The 20,217-nt window shown below is 34.3% G+C and overlaps 1 long non-coding RNA gene across 1 annotated transcript; it reads left to right on the top strand.

Moving 5' to 3' along the window:
- The first annotated feature begins 2,985 nt into the window (after positions 1-2,985).
- On the top strand, positions 2,986-9,301 carry LOC125241418. The gene is made up of 2 exons (XR_007178741.1): positions 2,986-3,552; positions 6,678-9,301. It is a non-coding gene; the product is annotated as an uncharacterized LOC125241418 (long non-coding RNA).
- Positions 9,302-20,217: the final 10,916 nt, after the last annotated feature.

Below are 20,217 nucleotides of genomic sequence, written 5' to 3'. Positions count from 1 at the left end.
CGTTGATTATTATTTTAGACTGCATAAAAGGCTGCATATTATACCCCTTTAACATACTCGGTCGCATAATTGAATTGATATGATCTCTCATACAAGCATAAAATAAAAACGTTTCATTATATAACCAAAATGCTAAATTCAGAAGTGGAGATACGTTTTACCTAGCCATCTTTTAACACTGTGAATTATTTCAGAGATAACGGATTGAAATCTGCTGACCAACTTTCATACCACCATTCGGAGTGAAGTTTCTTCGGGCTGCCGATACCACACATTTGGTCCTACTAACAGCGATGATGGGGCTGCACGGCCGACGCATGGTGCATCGATTTCGGGACCTTCTGAAAACCTGAATGGACTGGCGTTGTTATGATCATTAAAGTCGGTAAGGCCCTGAGGGCTCTGCATTATCATGTAAAAAATCTTGCTTTGAAGAAATATTGTTGTACCCACTGTGTTTTAAACTGATTTTGTTTACTTATTACGGAACTGCAGTTAATCGAGCTAGTTATTGAAAGAGCTAGTGTTATGATTATGACATCTTGAATAAATAAATTACCTCTTATTAGATCATGTTTTTTAAAAGAAAAACAGTTAAATCCTGAAGAAAGGGTATAAAAGTCAAAACTGAACAATACAGGTTTAGAACAATACTGGTTTAGTTTCTTCCTTTGGGAATAAATTATATTTTGTTAATGACATAATTCGGTAAACAAGTTCTTGTTGTAAAGATTTTATTACGACACTACTGATCCGGAGTGATCCTATAACTGCAAAACAATATTTCGATTTTCGTATTGATATAGAGTCTAAATCTCTGTATTGACCAACGTTTATTTTATTTTCCAAAAAATATTTTTAGCTATTTCTCTTGAGAAACACTAATTTGAAAATCACTAATATATTTTTTTTGTTTATGTATTTAGCAAAGTGGCAGTTTTCACTTAATAAATAAAAATTTGATACTAATAAGTGACTCAAGAATCTCAAGATCGATGTTTTCAAGCAAATATGTACGTTTCAAAAATCGTTTTTATTTTTTTTTATACTCGCTTTTCAATTGTCCAATATTTGTTTTCGCTTACATTTTATAATGATTTTTCTCCACTTTGACCAGAATGAGACCTAAGTGGATTGCCATTATAATAAGATACAAAAAAATTGGCAATCGATATGTGATTTACTTTAGGTGGTTTCGTTGTTTATTTAACTATACTATACCAAAAACAAACAAATTAGTAAGTAATTAAACCTGCCTACCTACAAAAATGTCAAATTTAAAAGTAGTATATTAGTGTTTTCTTCAGATAGTGGCATGGCTTCAAAGTGAAAGTTATTGGTTTATTTAAATACAGTAGTTTAGTTACATACTTACCTACATCATAAAAAAAATAGACACAAAACTTGCTGCTAAAAATGCTGTGCTTATTTTAACCTGTTCCTACCCACCATGTAGGTACAGTTTGAGGTATTGAAATTTAAACCAAATTATTTAATAAATATGGTAGACTTTCCTTACCTACCTAATTAATAAAAAAAAATAGATTCAAAACTTGCTACTATAAATGCTGTGCTTATCCTAAGAAACGCTTAAACGTTTGTATCCCGCACTAACGTATTTCAAAATAATTTCACCAATTGCGGACCAATAAAATTTACTTTTAGTACCCAACAGTAATGTTACACACACATCCCTATTGGTTTGAATTCAATTAACATTGAAACTTTTTCCAAGTTGCTGTTACTTCGGACAAATTACTGATCTGATAAATGATAAATCTATTTATCATCATTGCGAGTATGTTTACAATTTTGTCTTCTCTTTTCGTTGAGAAGTAACGATTAAGAAAGTGTCTGAGATTTTAATTCTACTTTTACGTTTGTGTGTCTGTTATCGCATATCTTAGGCTCAAAAACGAATAAAGTTTTATTTATTTATTTGAACTTTATTGCACAAATTAACAATAACAAGTACAAATGGCGAACTTAACGCCTTAAGTCATTTTCTATCAGTCAACCATTGGGCAAAACAGAGATAGTCTGGTGGACGCCATTATAAAGCCAGTATGAGATTTTAATGATTAAATACAAGTTGATTCTATTATAAAATAAACATATATAGATACAATAAATGAACTTACATACATATTAATATATACGTAGATAAATAAATGGACCTAGTGCAAATAAAGGCTTACGCAACTTGCTTTATAAAGAGAGTTTACTCTGTGCTTGCCTGGTTTTCGAGTTTGGGTAGATTATTATCTACAAAGAATTTTTATTGATTTCCGTTAATATTAGGGGACGGTTCTTTAGGTAAATTACAATTAATTTCTGTAAGAAAATATTGTCTTTTCTCTTACTGTTATCGAGTTATTCAGGGAATGAATTTAGTGGCTCAGTAAGCGTAGTAATAAAGGCTGCCTTTGTAATTCCTTATCATTATTTATTGTTACATGTGTCGTCATTTACTTGAGACTGACTTTATTGTTTCTACGGGTCTCTCACATGATTGACAAATTTATAATGTATGAAAACGGTTAAAAAAAAAACCTTTTTTCTAATTTAATAAGTGATTTGCCGGGTGGTTCCTGATAGGGATCCTGGCGACTGTCAAATTTAACAAAAAAAAAAGTGTTTTCATATCAGCGGGTTCGTTTATACTGTAAGCATCACAATGAATAACATTCTGTATATATAGCCTTATACTGATCGTAGCTCATCTGTGCATGGGCTTAACGAATGTCAACAGTAAACGTCAGATTTGGCGGCACTTCACTTTTTAGGTTATAAGAGTTTTTGTACGGATTGTAACTACTGATAGTAGATGATTAATGATTTGATTAATGTTATATTCCTGATTATTATTTGACACTGTAATTGAAGCAATCAATGTAATAAAGCAAATGTAGCTGGAAGCAGTGGCTTAAATGATAAACCCCCATACCGGAGCTCGAGGGCCACGGACATGCCTTCACATGAAACTGGAAGCAATAGATTAAATGATGGATCCCTGTGACTGAGCTCTTGAGCCTTGGCTTGGCTCACATCTCAGAAGTTGGATAAAGGATCTAATGTCCACAAGGTGCGTAAACGTCACTTGGCCTTCTAAAAGTTGGTTTGATAATAGAAACTACAGAAAATATGTGTATAAATGATACAAGATTTCATTAACTTGTTCGATAAGAGGAGCAAAAGACAGATCGTTTTGTTTACTTAAAACCAAAAGGTTTTTGTTTGGTGCATCTAGCATAACTTTGTTTTCAGTTGATCAAATTATTAACCATTTCTTTTGTATTGTTTGTTTTTGGGCTGTGAGATGAGAAGCTGCCATACACCAAGGAACAACTCAAGGAATCAAACAGCTGATGTATGATGAGAGGTAACTTAAGGGTTGAAGCATTAGCTCTTTGGTGAAACTAACTATGTCATCAGCACAAGCCTTGAACATGTTGATAAGGATATGAAATGCTAGATGGTAAGAATGGCATTGGACAGAATACACAGTATTCTGGTGCAGTGCAGGTACTCAGAGAAAACTGATTAACACATGTAAGTTGAATGTATACTTATTCTTTTGGATGGTTTACTGAAAAGTACTGAAAAGTTTTTTTTTGTTCAGACACATTGGTTATATAGTACCTATATATATATATGTATGATGAAATATAACAAAGATAATGATATAGATTAACAATTCAAAGTTTTAGCTATTATGTAAAATGAGAAAAGAGCTTCAAGCAGTAGCGGGCTAAATTAAATTGTTAGCAGGCTATGTCGGGTTTCAATATAAAGAGATTTTTACCAAGCGGCACACAGGTCACAGGTCATAGAATATATAAACTGTGGTTTATAAATCAGAATACATAGCTCAATAGATAGTTCATGTACATAATTATATATAAAATATATGTATCAGTTATTTGAGGTATAAGGTACAAAGAAATTAGTTTTGATTCCGTAGCGCAATATTTATTTATAAATATTTTGAGATCTAGGCAAATGAATACTACAATGTACATAGTTGATGTTGAATGCTTTATTTAATAATTTAAGGAGAGTAGGCAAGTAAAAAGTGAATAAATAAAATCACAGATGATAAGAATTCCAAATGTGTAGCGGTACTGGTAGTGACATATTAAAACTGGTAGAGTGAATCAGATCTCTATTCCAGACTATTACCTATTGTGTAGTAAGCTAATCAAAGGTCCGCTTATACTATCAAGCCTGAATTTTGTGAAAGTATGAGTAATATTTATGCAATATAAAGATATAATGGGTTTTCCTGAATTGATTACTCCTCAATTATGGATATTATTAATTACTTCAAATTCTTCATTGATTCTCTAATGATTTTTGGGACCAACTGATATGGATAACTGGCATGATTAATCACGGGGTTACATACAAAGGTAGTTAAGTAATGTTACTAATGATATAAACAGTACATGAGTGTAAAAGAGACACACAACCATTTCATGGTGTCACTATCTTTTAACACTAAATTTCTAAAAGGTTACTCCGAAAACAAAGGTTACAATTTCAAAGCATCATCATTTTCATCCAGGACAATTGGCCTCTGATTCCATTTCGAATTTTGGTACTGTACAATGTACATCACGAAAGTATGCCTTTGAATATTACCATGTGATATTTATCTATGTTGATGATCAAATATGTATGTAAGTATAAAAGGTTTAGTGATAACCCGGTTCTTTTTTTTAGTTTTTGTTTTAAGGGATTGAGTGTGCACATTACTTTTCCCCACTACCAACATGTTAGAGAGTCAGTAATTCTATGGAATTATTCTAGAAAAGAACACAAATAATTTATAGTATGGTAGATTCAGGTTAATAGACAGAGTAATTATTGATGTATTTTAAGTAAACACAACTACCAGGTCGTAACTTTTAGGTCACTATATTTAAAATTGCAAGTGCCTAGTAAAGGTAAAAGCAGGTGACCTGTAGGTACCTACTTATTAAAATTTAAAAAAATATCAAGTTATATAAGTAATTTAAATTAAATATCAAAAAAACCATGCTTGTTTGAAATACCAGCAGAACTTTTTTTATTCAATTATCATTGAAAATGGACTTTAAAAAAAAGTAACAATGGTAAATAGAAGTATCTACTTCAAATTGTTTAGGTACTACCAAGTTTTGGTATTAATACATTTATTTGTTCGGATTCCTGTTGTATTGATACATCATTGGCCACAGCATCTTAGCAGATGATTGTTGCAGTGATTTTATTGTGTGGTGTCGATATGCCGTACATTGTCTTTGGTGGCTTAGTACCTAGTCCAATGATACAAAAAAAGGTAAAATCTAGAGTTTCCAGAGTGACTTAAATGTACTTATGTGGTTAACGGTAAATGACATTTTAATATAAAGAAACCTTGCGAAATAAGCCAGAAAGGGAGGAATTTGGAGTTGGTTTAATTTTTCATAAAGCATCATGAAATCAACTTTTGATCATAATATTTGGTGTAATTAATTATTGTATGATGGAGACTCAGTGATGACCAGAAATAAGTAGGTAAATTTAATCGTATTAAGGTAACCAACGAATACAAAATTGAAGGTTACATTTTATTTAGAAGAGTGCTGTTTACATCCAAATAGAGCTCGACGGCTGTACCAATGTAACAAAAAGAAGAAATGAATAAGATATAAGTAACTGAACCTATTCTAAATAATATGGCTGGTATGCAAATAGCGTTTTCGGCTCCGGCCAAAGACTTCAGAGGTTCATTTTGATTTTGTCTGAATAATGTTGTTTGTTGCGCCCTCGTGAGTCGCTGCAGAGCCAGAGGTTGAAGAGATGTTTCTGAAATTTCCGATTCCAATAAGTAGTTGATTATTGCCATTATGAAACTGCGGGTTAATAAACAATTAACGTTATAAAACTGCAAGAGAAAGAGAATGTAATACGTAGGAAAGTTCATTGAATATTTGTATAGGTACTGGTACCTAAGAAGTTTTGTTTCATTAAAGGTTACTAATAGCTACAAGATTTCAATAGCTACCCAAAATATTCCCAGGGATGTTGCATTTAATTAATATTTACTGATAAACTTACATAACGCCATGTTTGTATTTCAAAATGGGGTAGGCAGAGCACGTGAAACTGCAATTACGAAGCCAATTTGGCAATTAAGGCGTTAAAAGTAACGGAAATTGTGAATATAATACTTAATTTTCTAAATATATTCAAGGTTGATAAATGAAATTAGTATGAATGTCATTGTATTAAATTAATGATATGAATCTTTGATTAAAATACTGAGAGTATCTACTGAGACTGATGTCCATGACGTCTGATTACTGATTCAATTTCAATACTGATAATTTTAGGTTTTAAGGTACTATACTCAATAAGTAGCAGGTCTCTTGAGGGTGATTTTTCTATGCTTTTCTATGTTGACTGAAAGTTTGTTTCGATGTATATAACAGGGTTAATAACCAGATAAAATCGATGATGGATTATAATAATGGTAATAATCTTATACCTAGACGAATTATGATGATGATGATCGACTGTGTCTGATCGAATTTTTAACGTCTGTGGCTAGAACGAGAATTAGGTACTGACAATAGTATAATGTGTTTCTATTTGTTTTATGTTCCAACGCTGGTAATATGGCTGATCGGATGAAATTGATGATTTGGAAGAGCCTCGCTGCAAGAGCACACTGATGTAAAGAAGGTTAAATCTGATAGATGGTGGAGCCACTGCCAGCGGACCGAGTGCCAAGCTGCTGGTGATCAGGGTCGCAGAGTCGCCGTACTGCAGTGCTGTGTACTTACACGATAAGGAAGCGAATCTCTCTAGAGTGTCGAGATTCAATGTTATAAGATTAATAGCTGGCACGACTATACTAGTCTTTATATACATATTGTAAAATCTTAATTGAGTGCCGAGTTATGGCAGTGTGTAGTCTAGACCAGGCCATGATAGTAGGTAAAACAAACAAAGCTATGTATAGATTGTGACTTATGTCGATTCGAAGATTCTTGTAATGTAAGCTTGTTGCGTGAATCAAATTTTAAACAAAATATTGATAGGTAAATTTATGTTGGAAAACTGCTCAGAACAGGCCTTAAAGGCAGACTGTCTGGGGCAGGCCCTGATTGTTGATGATGATATTATTTGCCATAACAAACATTAAGATTGAAAAGGAAAAATACCTTTTGATTGATTGATTATGATGAATGAAGGAGCAGACTGTCTGGAACAGGTCCTGACTGGGTTGGGCCTAACATTCTAGAGCAGGCCGTGAAGGCAGACTGTCTAAAACAGGCTATGATACCAGTTTGGCATTCTAGAGCAGGCCGTTATGGCAGACTGTCTAGACCACACCAGTCTAGAGCAGGCCATACCAAATTATAAAATTATATTGATTGATTAGGTTGAATGAAGGAGCAGACTGTCTGGAACAGGTTTGGGTAGTAGCCTGACATTCTAGAGCAGGCCGTGAAGGCAGACTGTCTAGAACAGGCTATAATACCATCTTGACATTCTAGAGCAGGCCGATATGGCAGACTGTCTAGGCCACACCAGTCTAGAGCAGGCCATAATTTAATTGATTGATTGGCAGACCGCCTTGATTAGTCAAGAACGGGCCATAACAAATTATATTTTGTTGATGAAAAGAGCAGGCCTTAAAGGCAGACTGCGGATGTTTATGGCATAATATCTCTTATTAATATGTTCAGAACAGGCCTTTAGGTTGACTGTTAATGATATATACTTTGTTAATATAATTAGAACAGGCTTGTAAGCAGACTGATTATTAGTGATATAATATACTTTATTAATATGATAAGAGCAGGCCTAGTCTAGTAGGCAGACTGTGATGTTAATTAGAAAATATACTTTTGCTAATATGTTATACTTTGGAACCGGCCTTGAAGGCAGACTGAGATAGTTAATGATATAATATAAAAACCTCGATAATATGATTAGAATTGACTTTGTAAGCTGAATGTGACTATTAATGATATATTATACTTAGTCAATACTTAAATAACAAGCCTAGTAGGCAGAGATTGATAATGATGTTTTATATACTTTGATAAAATGGATAATCATACTGGTTATAAAACAGGTATTGTAAACAGACTGAGATAGTTAATGATAATACTTTGTTCATATGATTAGAACATTTGTGGACAAACTGAGAGTGTTAATCACTTTATATTATGTACAAAATTCAATCTGCCTATGGCATTGTTAATGATACATAATTCGTTAATATGTTTAGAACTGACCTTTGAAAGCGGACTGAGATTATTATTTATATATATACTTTGTTAATGTGATAAGAACAGTTCCTGAAAGCTGTGAAAGACCGAGGGTTGCGATTGATCAAGACACGCATTGAATATAATGATCTAATTTGCCAGAATGTTGAGTAGGCCTTGAAGACAGGCTGCGGTTGTTAATGGTCGTTTATACCTACTTGTATTAATTGCTTGGAGCAGTCTATGATTGTAAATTAGTTGCTAGATTGGAAAACTTCAACGAAATGCAAGCTGTTACAGCTACTTGATGTTGGTAATGCAAGTGTTTATAAATATGTTGAATATTACAAAAAAAGTTATGCATAGGTTTAGAGCAGGCATTAGGACAGGCTGTATTGATGTTGATTTTTACTTACTCATAAACTGTCTAGAAGAGCATGATTTAAGTTCCTTAATATATTAATGAAAGATAGGTAACTGCAGATTAAAAGTGATCTTGATTTGTGATTTTATGAGATTAAAAGGCTGATGATTTTATATGTGTTAAACTGATAGCTCTTGTATATTTAATAACTGTAATAAGGTTACGAAAGAATTTAAGATTTTGTATATGTGTTATACTGATTATTTAATAAGGTTTAGGAGAAGGATACTGTAGTAATGAATGTCTGTGGATTGATACTGTAGTAATGAATGATGACATTAAGCGTAGATAGGTACCCGTACGTTTGTTACCACTGTTATTGAGGTGAATATGTTTAGTGAGAGGGCTCACTTTATAATAAGGACGGCCGAAGCTGTAAGCATCACAATGAATAACATTCTGTATATATAGCCTTATACTGATCGTAGCTCATCTGTGCATGGGCTTAACGAATGTCAACAGTAAACGTCAGATTTGGCGGCACTTCACTTTTTAGGTTATAAGAGTTTTTGTACGGATTGTAACTACTGATAGTAGATGATTAATGATTTGATTAATGTTATATTCCTGATTATTATTTGACACTGTAATTGAAGCAATCAATGTAATAAAGCAAATGTAGCTGGAAGCAGTGGCTTAAATGATAAACCCCCATACCGGAGCTCGAGGGCCACGGACATGCCTTCACATGAAACTGGAAGCAATAGATTAAATGATGGATCCCTGTGACTGAGCTCTTGAGCCTTGGCTTGGCTCACAATACGAACCAAATTAATTTTATTACTTATGTAATAAAATTAATTTAACAAGAAAGTCATTATGGTCTCCCAACAAGAAAGTCATTATTAAAAAAAGGAAAGCAAAAAAAAAATTAGATTAATAAATTAAATTATGAACAATAATACAAATCTCACAGAACAAGATTCTGCAAAAAAAAAGGGTCACTAGGTAGGTACTTATTCATCTTTCATGCTGAGTAGAGTACCTACGGAAAATAGTGTGAATAGATTCAAATAAATAAGATTCTTTGGGAAAAGGGACCATTTTCAAAATATAACTGTATAAATAAGTGGGCGATTCTAAATGCTTTTTTTTTCCTGATTATTCGTCACGTTTATGCTTTACTTCTCAAGATAGCTCATTACAAAGTTAATATGTGATACTGTAATGTTTAATAAATATATTAGGTAGACTATTTACTGAAAACTGTTGCTGATAAAGCGATATTTACCATGTAATAAGCTACGAATAAGGGAAGATGAGTTTTCAGTTTGTACGGCATTTGCATCTTACATGACATGCCCTTCATAAAATATTATGTCGTTAGGTCAGACTGGCCGAGCTGTTTGGAAGATATAATAATATTTGAAGTCCTAGGATATTGTATCTTTTTATAGTACAGTACAAAGATAAAAACATTTTGTGATAAAACTTGATGAAAGATATACCTATCGATGATGCTATATCTGTAAAGAAAATGTAAAATAGTATACAAAATGGTAAATGGCCATATTAAGTGCTGATTATCTTAAAGCATTCCGCAAAAAAAAAACTGGCTAAATTTATTGTGTACTTGCTATACTGTTACATTAATTTAAGGTTACAATAAATAACTGAAAAAAAAAGGTAGCTTTTTTGCCGATTGCTTTAAGTCCGGATTAGCCGTGTTGGATATATACATATGTAATAAAATGTGTAATATATATTATATACTATGTATAATTGACAACGTTTCAAAATTTTCAGTGTCCCTAAGTCGAAAACCATTTCGAGATATAATATTAATATAATTTTTTTTCCCGTATTTTTATAACAAAAAAATCTTAAAAAATAGTTTAATGGGGAAGTGACCTCAATAGCTGATTTAGAGCTGTAACTATAACAAAAGAAACTTCCAGTTAGGAAGTCACTTGAGTTTGACAGTGACACTTGACAGTCAGACATACCGGACTGTTTAAGCTGAATGTTAAAACTTTTTTTTTTTTTTTGGAAATTATTTCGTCGTTTTCTTAAGTGTATGAATCAACACATGTGAAGTCATAAAGCTGTGTCTTCTTAAGCTCTTTCTACTCGAAGTAGTAATAAGGGACTTTCTCATTAAAATAGCAGTTTTTGGAAAAAAAAAAATACGTGTATCTTTTAGTATTGAGTTCTTTCAAACCAAACAATAAAAAGTAGTACTCAAAAATATGAAATGTTGTCAATTGTATATATACTGCTGGTCGGTTATGTGTCTGATGATTGCTTGACGTCATGGTGCAGCAGGTGACGGAGCTTTCATGCCAGGGCACATAGCTACAAAAATACTGTTGGTCGGTTGTGTGTCTGATGATTGCTCGACGTCATGTCGCAACAGGTGACGGAGCTTTCATGCCAGGGCCCACAGCTACAAAAATACTGTTGGTCGGTTGTGTGTCTGATGATTGCTCGACGTCATGTCGCAACAGGTGACGGAGCTTTCATGCCAAGGCCCACAGCTACAAAAATACTGTTGGTCGGTTGTGTGTCTGATGATTGCTCGACGTCATGTCGCAACAGGTGACGGAGCTTTCATGCCAGGGCCCACAGCTACAAAAATACTGTTGGTCGGTTGTGTGTCTGATGATTGCTCGACGTCATGTCGCAACAGGTGACGGAGCTTTCATGCCAAGGCCCACAGCTACAAAAATACTGTTGGTCGGTTGTGTGTCTGATGATTGCTCGACGTCATGTCGCAACAGGTGACGGAGCTTTCATGCCAAGGCCCACAGCTACAAAAATACTGTTGGTCGGTTGTGTGTCTGATGATTGCTCGACGTCATGTCGCAACAGGTGACGGAGCTTTCATGCCAGGGCCCATAGCTACAAAAATACTGTTGGTCGGTTGTGTGTCTGATGATTGCTCGACGTCATGTCGCAACAGGTGACGGAGCTTTCATGCCAGGGCCCACAGCTACAAAAAAATGCTGGTCGGTCACAAGTCTGATGTTTGCCTGGCTTCACGGGCAGCAGGTGATGGGGCTTACATGACAAGGCTTGTGGCTACTTAATATAAGAGTAAGATTAAGATGTATAACTATGTAAATACTTTTGTACTTCGAGATCGAAGTACTTGTCAGTATGGCCGTGTTGGATTTGCCATTATAATGTTTAATAATTGTAACATTTTAAGGTACATTTCTCTCAAACATTTAAATTTATGGCAATAATGTCGGTAGACAAAGAAACCGGGTCGGTCTGGCAAGTTTACCTGGACTGGTTATAAAAGGGACTGCTCGTCGGCGAGCAGTCACTTTTAGTTCTACCAGCGCCACGAACAGAGATAAGTACCTTAATCTGATTATATAATAATAATAATTGTCTGAATTAGTTTATGAAATTATTTGAAGTACCTTAATCTGATTATTTAATAAATACCTGAATTAATTTATAAATTTATTCAATGAAAATTGTCTGAATTAATTTATGAAATGGATTAATGAAAATGTAATTAAAAAGTTAATGTTTTAGTGTTTCGTTATAAACAACTCTACAACCCTGTTTATGTCTGATTATTTAATAATAATTACCCGTATTTAACTATGAAAATTAATTAATGAAAATTACCTGAATAAATTGATGAAACTGACTAATGAAATTGTAATTAAAAATAAGCATATTTTACTATTTCATTATACGTAACTTAATAGTAACCATGTTTATGATTTTACTCCCTTGTTGAATATTTGATGTGTTTCTAACGAGTAAATATATAATTGGTGTCATTGATTTATAACCAACGCAGTTTTATTATGTCCCATATTTGCCAATTGAATTACATATTTAAATTTATCCCAAAACAAATTTAATTAGGATCGCTTAAATGGAGAATACAAATAAATGTTTACAATTATTTTATCATAATATTAGTCACTTCAGGTCATATGACATTTGGGTAAAGCTAATTTGTTCTTTGGAAGTTAGTTATTTCATCATATTAGTAGTCACTACAGGTCATATGACATTTGAGTAAAGCTAATTTGTTCCTTGGAAGTTAGTTACCTTTCTTGAAGTAAAAACGTTGATTATTATTTTAGACTGCATAAAAGGCTGCATATTATACCCCTTTAACATACTCGGTCGCATAATTGAATTGATATGATCTCTCATACAAGCATAAAATAAAAACGTTTCATTATATAACCAAAATGCTAAATCACACTTGCTGGTCTGTCCACTTTCATACTATCCCATAGACTAGATGTGACCGAGCAACTTTGTCACCCGTGGGCGCACCCTCTAAAATTTGAACAGTTTCATCTACTCCGTTTCACTCCTAATAGGAAACACACGCGTGATTATGTATGTATACAGTATGTAAACTAACGAAAACCATTTACTGTAACCCGTAAATGTCCAGGTGATACTGAGAAACTTTTACTATGGGATCAACCCCGAAATCACGAAAATATCTTCTGACAGTTTCATAGGTAGTTTTATTTTATAGTAAGTATTTCATATGGGAGAGTAAATTTTTATTTCGCGTTTTGGGTGTTGGTCCCATAGTAAAAGTTTCTCAGTATCACCTGGACATTTACGGGTTACAGTAAATGGTTTTCGTTAGTTTACATACTGTATAAGAACCTTACTCTTAAAACAAGGACCCTTTAAGTTTGGAAATCCACTTTTAATCAATTAAAATGTTTTTCTCCGTGATAGCGGTGTCAGGATTCGGTCAGTCACCTCCGATTAACTTCATTGGATTACCCTGTTTGTGTGACAGCACCAGCAGCTTGTTCGCGTTAGGTTTCATAAGGTATTGGGGATAGTAATAAAATATTAGTTTAGTAAAATGTTATGTAAGTAATTAGGTTGTGTTTTTTTTGTAAATATCATATATTTTATGTAAATATTTTTTGTAAATACCCTTGTTTGAAGTATTTTGATTAAGTAGAATAGTTCTTGTTTGTTTCGGGCCATATTTCCTGTTCCAATTACTGGAGTTTATTAGTAGTTAGCTGCTGATCTTGAAAAATACCTCTAGCTAAGGTTAAAGGCCAATAATTTACATATATTCAAACTAAATATAAAACATACATTATTAATTTTCAATCTGTCAAAACACGCTTAGTCGCTTACATTAGGTACTACTTAGACATAAAGCCAATTTGTCTTTAAAAATATCACTTCCATCTCATTGTTTCTGTATAAATTTTACTCAAATTTAATTTATTGTCTTTTCAATTACCATAAGCCTCCAATGAGGGACTACCTCTACATTCCTAATGACGTTTGTTCGAAAATCACTTGGCCTAACTCATTTGGCCGAATTATGAAATGCCTAACGCTCTTTTGGCCTAACGATCATTTGGCATAATTTAAATTTTGCCCCAAAAATGACATTACCCAGAACCGATTCGCTGTTAGAAAGGTAGGTTTAGGTTAGGTTAGAACCGTGACCTCACACAAATCCGAATCGCTTCTAAAAAAGTGGGTTTTAACGGCGTTAGGCGAAACAATATTAGGACATTTAAATTAGGCCAAATGATCATTATGCCAAAAAATATTAGGCGATCTAAAAATCGAAGAAAAAACTTTAGGAATCTAGATATACATCCCTCCAATGAATCTTAATTGGAAATAAGACGTTACTGCGTTTTTTTCGCGTTCATAATTTTATCTGTCATGTTACATGTAACTGATATGGTCTGATTAAACTAATCTTATAAGTAATACCGCCGGGATTAAACCAAGTTGATTGCAACCGGTATCGACATCCGCTTGTCAACCGCTGTGTTCAGTAAAAAATGTTCTGTTATTATTAAGGCGCATTTACATTCCGCGCGAAGATGTTTTCGATTTTTGTTACATTGCAGACAGTTGGAGATTGATGTAGGTACTCCAAAAGTCTGCAACGTAATAAATTCGCATGCAAGTTCTTGCATCGGGTAAATAGGCCCTTAGTGATCGGGGTAACTCTGAATAATTTAAGCTCATAATTTTCTAGCAAAGGTACATTTAAATTAAATATACCCAATCATAGCTGACAGTTTTAAATATTATTTCAACAGGGTTTTGTCAAGGTTTTAGTATAATAAATAATACAAATACAAATAATTTATTAATAAAAACATAATTGTACAGTGATTGTTCTTAAAGGCTAAGAATTGTTATACATATAAGAGATGTTTTATACAAATGCCTGAGCTAGGATAGTTCCTGTGTTTCAGGCAGAGGAAGGACTAAATTAGTGATTTATTTTTAATTATTCACTAAAATAAAACTTATAAGAAAATAAACACAAGACTTATTTTCGTAGATTCCGAACTATTACATTACATATATATTCATTGTATATTCAATAGGTAATTATTTTACAACCATAAGTAACTTTTCTGTATCATCGTACGTCATATTTTGCAGGCCTCGTCGTAGAGCACTTTTACAACGAACATAGCTAAGTGGATATAAGTCTAATTTTGCATTTAACCTGTTGTACAGAAATGGCCCCAGAAAGACGAAAAATCTAGATGAGAAAACGTGTTTTCTATGTACGGTTTGAATACAAACGATATCTTTCCGCCTTTTGTTATTATAATCTGTGTTGAAGGATATTCGGCCATGCTGCTTTAATGTTGCGCTTAAAATAAACAATTGACGAACAGTTAGTACTTGACATGATTGATAAAGAAGATCTGTAGGGTATAAAAAAGGTCGGGAAGTAGCTACTTTTAGCACCGCTCGCTGGGCTCTTTCTAAGTTTAATAGAGTGGTTTTAGCTGTGCCACCCCAAGATGAAATGCAATATGTTAATATCGATTGACACAGGGCAGAGTAAACTTGCTTGATTAAGTTGTGATCACTGATAGAACGAAGTTTCTTGAATACATAAATTAATTTCCTAACTCTATTACACAGTACTTCAATATGATTTTTAAAAGAGAGGGTTTCATCAATCATCACTCCTAGATACTTGATTTTATCTGTACAGGCTATAGACGGGCATAAACAATGGTTGTTTGTCGTATCCTCACAAGTATGTGCGTAGAGTTTTAGATTATTGGGAATCGGGTAGGATTTCCGCATGGCAAAACTTATAAAATTCGTTTTGTCAGAGTTCAATGTTAGTAGGTGAAGTTTTAGCCAGTTAGTTACAATATTAAATCCGTGCTGGGCATGCTCGTGTACCTCATTTGTTGACTTTGCGGAAAAAAGTAGGGCAGTATCATCTGCGTATGAAATAATTTTGCCACAGTCTAAGTTTAGATTGCATAAGTCATTAATATAAACCAAAAATAGGGTAGAGGCCAAAACGCTTCCTTGTGGTAAACCAAAAACTGTGTTTTTTAAGTCGGAGCTGATAATGTTATCTATTTTTACACATTGGGTTCTTTCGTCTAAGTAGCTCGCGATTAATTTGTTTTGTGTGCCCCTTATACCAAGTAATTCAAGCTTGTGCAGTAAGATTGCAGTAGAAACGGTGTCAAATGCTTTTGCAAGGTCCAAGAAGATACCGATTGTCTTATTACCCTTATCTAGTTCCTGAACTAAGTAGTCCGTTAGTTCGTGTACAGCATCTGCGGTTGATAAATTGGCTCTAAAGCCAAATTGCGTCTTTGCTAATAGAGCCTGCTTCTCTAGGTATTGAACAAGTCTATTATTAATAATTTTTTCCAGAATTTTAGATGTGGCCGGTAAAATGGAGATGGGTCTGTAATTGGTCACTTGAAATTTGCTACCAGATTTATGAACCGGAATTATAATGGACTTTTTAGACATTTAGGAAATATTCCTTCAGAGATGCACATTTGGAAAATGAACGCTAATGGGGGGACTAGGATGTGTCTGAAACATTTTAGTATTTTATTCGATATGCCATCCCAACCAACTGCGCTATCGTTTTTCAGGCTCATGATAATCCTTTCAACTTCAGCCTCATCCGTGTTTAACAACACGAAAGAGTTAGAGGATTTATTTGTACTCGAGTGGGAGTGTGTGGTGGACGGAAACGGGCCTTGGACTTTTTCTGCTAGATTTTTCCCTATATTTACGAAGAACTCATTTGCGTAATTAGCAGCCGAAAACTCTGACGAGCGAGAGTATGATTCCAATCTGTCACTGCAATGTCACAATTTCGTTTTCTTTAAACCCGATAATCGCTAAAAGTTTCAGAATCTCTCCCTACCCCTTTTGGGTATACACATTATTATCATCCTCCTTGCGTTATCCCCGCATTTGTTACACATACAGGGTACATTTTTTAAATTATTAAATTATAAATGGGCTTACTCTTTGCCACAGACTAGCCAAAGGCAAAGAAGTGGTGTACGATGGAGTGAGCTCGCCCAGAAGATGCCTTATCACCCTTGATTAGAAGGTTGCGGGGGTGCCCTCTATTTCGCCTATCATTAATTCGCATAATTTGAATTCGCATAACAGATTTGGCATAACATAATTGTTCATAACATTGAATAAGCATAATATTAAAAATGCATAATTCTTATTTCGCATAACAATGAATCTGCATAATTGAAATTTGCATACTATTATTTCGTATAACTTTAATTATCCTAAAATGAATTGTCATACTAACAGTATGGAGCAAGCGATTGGATCAATCAGGGGCTGATTTTCCAATTTCGAGCGCTCGATTTTGAGCGTTTAATTTTATTCTGTCTCACTTATTAAGCATGAAAAAAATAGGGGTACCTTAGTACAGCGGGGCAAATCTCGAGTGGGGGGCAAATGTAACTGGTCAATTTCTTCCATTTTTTACAATGTTTGCATTATTAAAAAAAACTGTTTATTTTTAAGAAACATATACCTACATGCAACTATGAACTTATCTGCTAATCTTAAATTAAAAAGATTATTTGAGTTAAGGAGTCTTTATTTTATTTATACATTACTTATTAAGTTTTTTCGTTTTTTATAAGTGTTTTTCAGAAAATAGAGTGTCTACCAGTTATGTAGTAAGCGTGTTCAGTGGGTACCTACATGTAATAATGGAATAATGGAAATAGTGTAATAATGGAAAAAATGGATTAGTTACAATTGCCTTTTAGTCTAGATTTGCCCCGCTGTACCTTACTAAAGAAATTGAAAATGGATAGTATTTAAATAATATCATTTCATCGTTCAGATTTTCACTGATCGCACGTGCCGATACTGATACCCGAGCAAGCGGAAGATTCCAATATTGAACCGCGAGCGTACCGAGTGGTTCAACAAGTGGAATTTTGAGCGTTGCGAGGGTTTCAAGGCACATTAACTTTAACCCTAGGTTATATGAGCTCGGAAATATAGCCGGGCCGGCAAGGAATTTCACTCACTGACATTGCGCATAAGAAGAATAGATTTATCTATCTCCATTCATGTCACGGATGTTTTCTATGTATATAAGTATGTATTTAAGTATATATATCGTCGCTTAGGACCCATAGTACAAGCTTTGCTTAGTTTGGGGCTAAGTTGATCTGTGTAAGGTGTCCCAATAATTATTTATTTCGCTAGCGTCTAGCTAGTTAAGTTACCCTACTTCCTATTCACTTTCATCTAGTACGATTGATTGATACTAACTGTACTAAGTAAATGACTGATAATGGTTATCACATAATTTGCAACTTGACATTACGCGTGTATATGTTATCACTGTCACATTAGTAATTGACAGTGTTTGACGTTGTGCGATATCGCAGATCGTATACCCGCTAGATGGAAATTACCTCATCAAATTTTATTAAGTTTATTCCTTGGAACTGGCTCTTAACATTTACATTATACTTTGACCTTTTTCCTCAATGGCATAAATGTTAGAACTCCGCTCTTAACGACGAAGGAATTATTAACTATATTCTTTCTTTATGTTATTTGTAATCAACTGACATAACTCCCACGCAAATCTCACCCACGAAATACGCCATATAAATTTCCCTCTATTCCTTCCTTCTTCTTTCTTCGATAACACTTCATTCAGTGTAACAGTAATTCAATTAGATAGGTACATTTTAAATCTCGTAGCTAATGTACCTATACATACGCTGCCCGAGCAACTCTATAATATTTTTTTAGTTTAGTAGGTACTAGCTTTTGCCCGCGGCTTAGTTCGAGTTAGAAAGAGACAAAAAGTAGCCTATGTCACTCTCCGCCCCTTCAACTATCTCCACTTAAAAAATCACGTCAACTCGTCGCTCCGTTTTGCCGTGAAAGACGGACAAACAAACAGACACACACGCTTTCCCATTTATAATGTTAGTATGGATTTAAATATTTTCTCTTTTGTTTTGATCTGTGCTGGTTTTCTTTGATTCTATTCAGAACCGTCTTGCCTGTTTGGTTCTTCAGCTAAGATTTTCTTTTTCACCGCATGACCAATATAATGTTGCGAGGTCTAGAAGAGGTAGTCTGTTCACGATATGCACTCGCTATGATAATTGTGTACCCCAGAACCGAAGTGTCAGAAGAACATAGATAGTTCAAGCCGTTTTAAAAATCATGTAGAAAGCAATAAGTAATAAAACTGCGTGTAAAAGGAAATTAACGAAAGGCATTGCATTTCTTGTTTTGAAGAGTGGCCTAATTTTATGATATAGTAGAAATACTATTATCTACTACTATTATAACAATGAACTGCAGACGAGACACGATTCATTGTTACAATGTGCAATATTTTGAGACTTAGGTACGTGTACTTACGCACTTTCTTATTTTTTTTTTATATTGGCCTTACTTGGCCACAGACTAGCCAAAGGCAAATACGTGGCCTACGAGGTGTGTCATGTGTACATACAGAAATTACTTAACTCTCGAATAAAAAATATCCCGTGAGTGACTCGGAGGTGACAACAACGGGTCACTCACGCGCCATTATGGATTGTTTTAAATTGAATTGTATTTAGGTAGTTGGTTTTATTTATGGTGCAGGTGCTCAAGAGGTCATACGCTCTCGCTCCATGGCGAACAATAGGTACGCGACTCGCCACGGAGCCCACGGAGCGTTAGGTACCAGGATGATTCTTCATATTAATTACAGTTTCTGCAAAATCGACAAAAAACATACTTTTTTTCACATTCCCCTGGGGTGGCTAGCCGAATGGCACAATCGCTCACGAAACGCTCACGAAACGAAGCGCTAGTAGATATCTATCTCTATCGCGCTTGCGTATTGGCGCGACAGAGCCAGCGGCGTATCGCTTTCGTTTGGCGTCGGAGAAATGCCATTCGGCTACGGGGCCTGGTTCTGATTCCCTTGGATTTTAAACAGGGTAATGATAATTTTCCTAAGCTTTTTGAACTAAATTAGTCGAAAGTGATGCCTATTCGATAAATATGCTTATTATTAAATATAATTTAATATTTTATTACAACTATAAAGAAATTTGTTAAAATAAAATACAATGACATCAAGAATCGAATTCTCAAGAATGACCCATCAATTTATCTTACAATGTACTCTTTATTATACTGTGGTACGGGCCCAGGTGCCGTGTAGCCGAATGGCATTTCTGCAAAACGAAAACGAAACGGCCCGAAAGGTAGTCTGGCTCTGTCGCGCCAATACGCAAGAGCGATAGAGATAGATATCTA

This window comes from Leguminivora glycinivorella, chromosome 2 (assembly GCF_023078275.1).
Source record: "Leguminivora glycinivorella isolate SPB_JAAS2020 chromosome 2, LegGlyc_1.1, whole genome shotgun sequence".
In the NCBI taxonomy this organism is placed as follows: Eukaryota; Metazoa; Arthropoda; class Insecta; order Lepidoptera; family Tortricidae; genus Leguminivora; species Leguminivora glycinivorella.
Note: the sequence above shows the minus strand (reverse complement) of the source record. Positions and strands in the feature narration are given on the sequence as shown.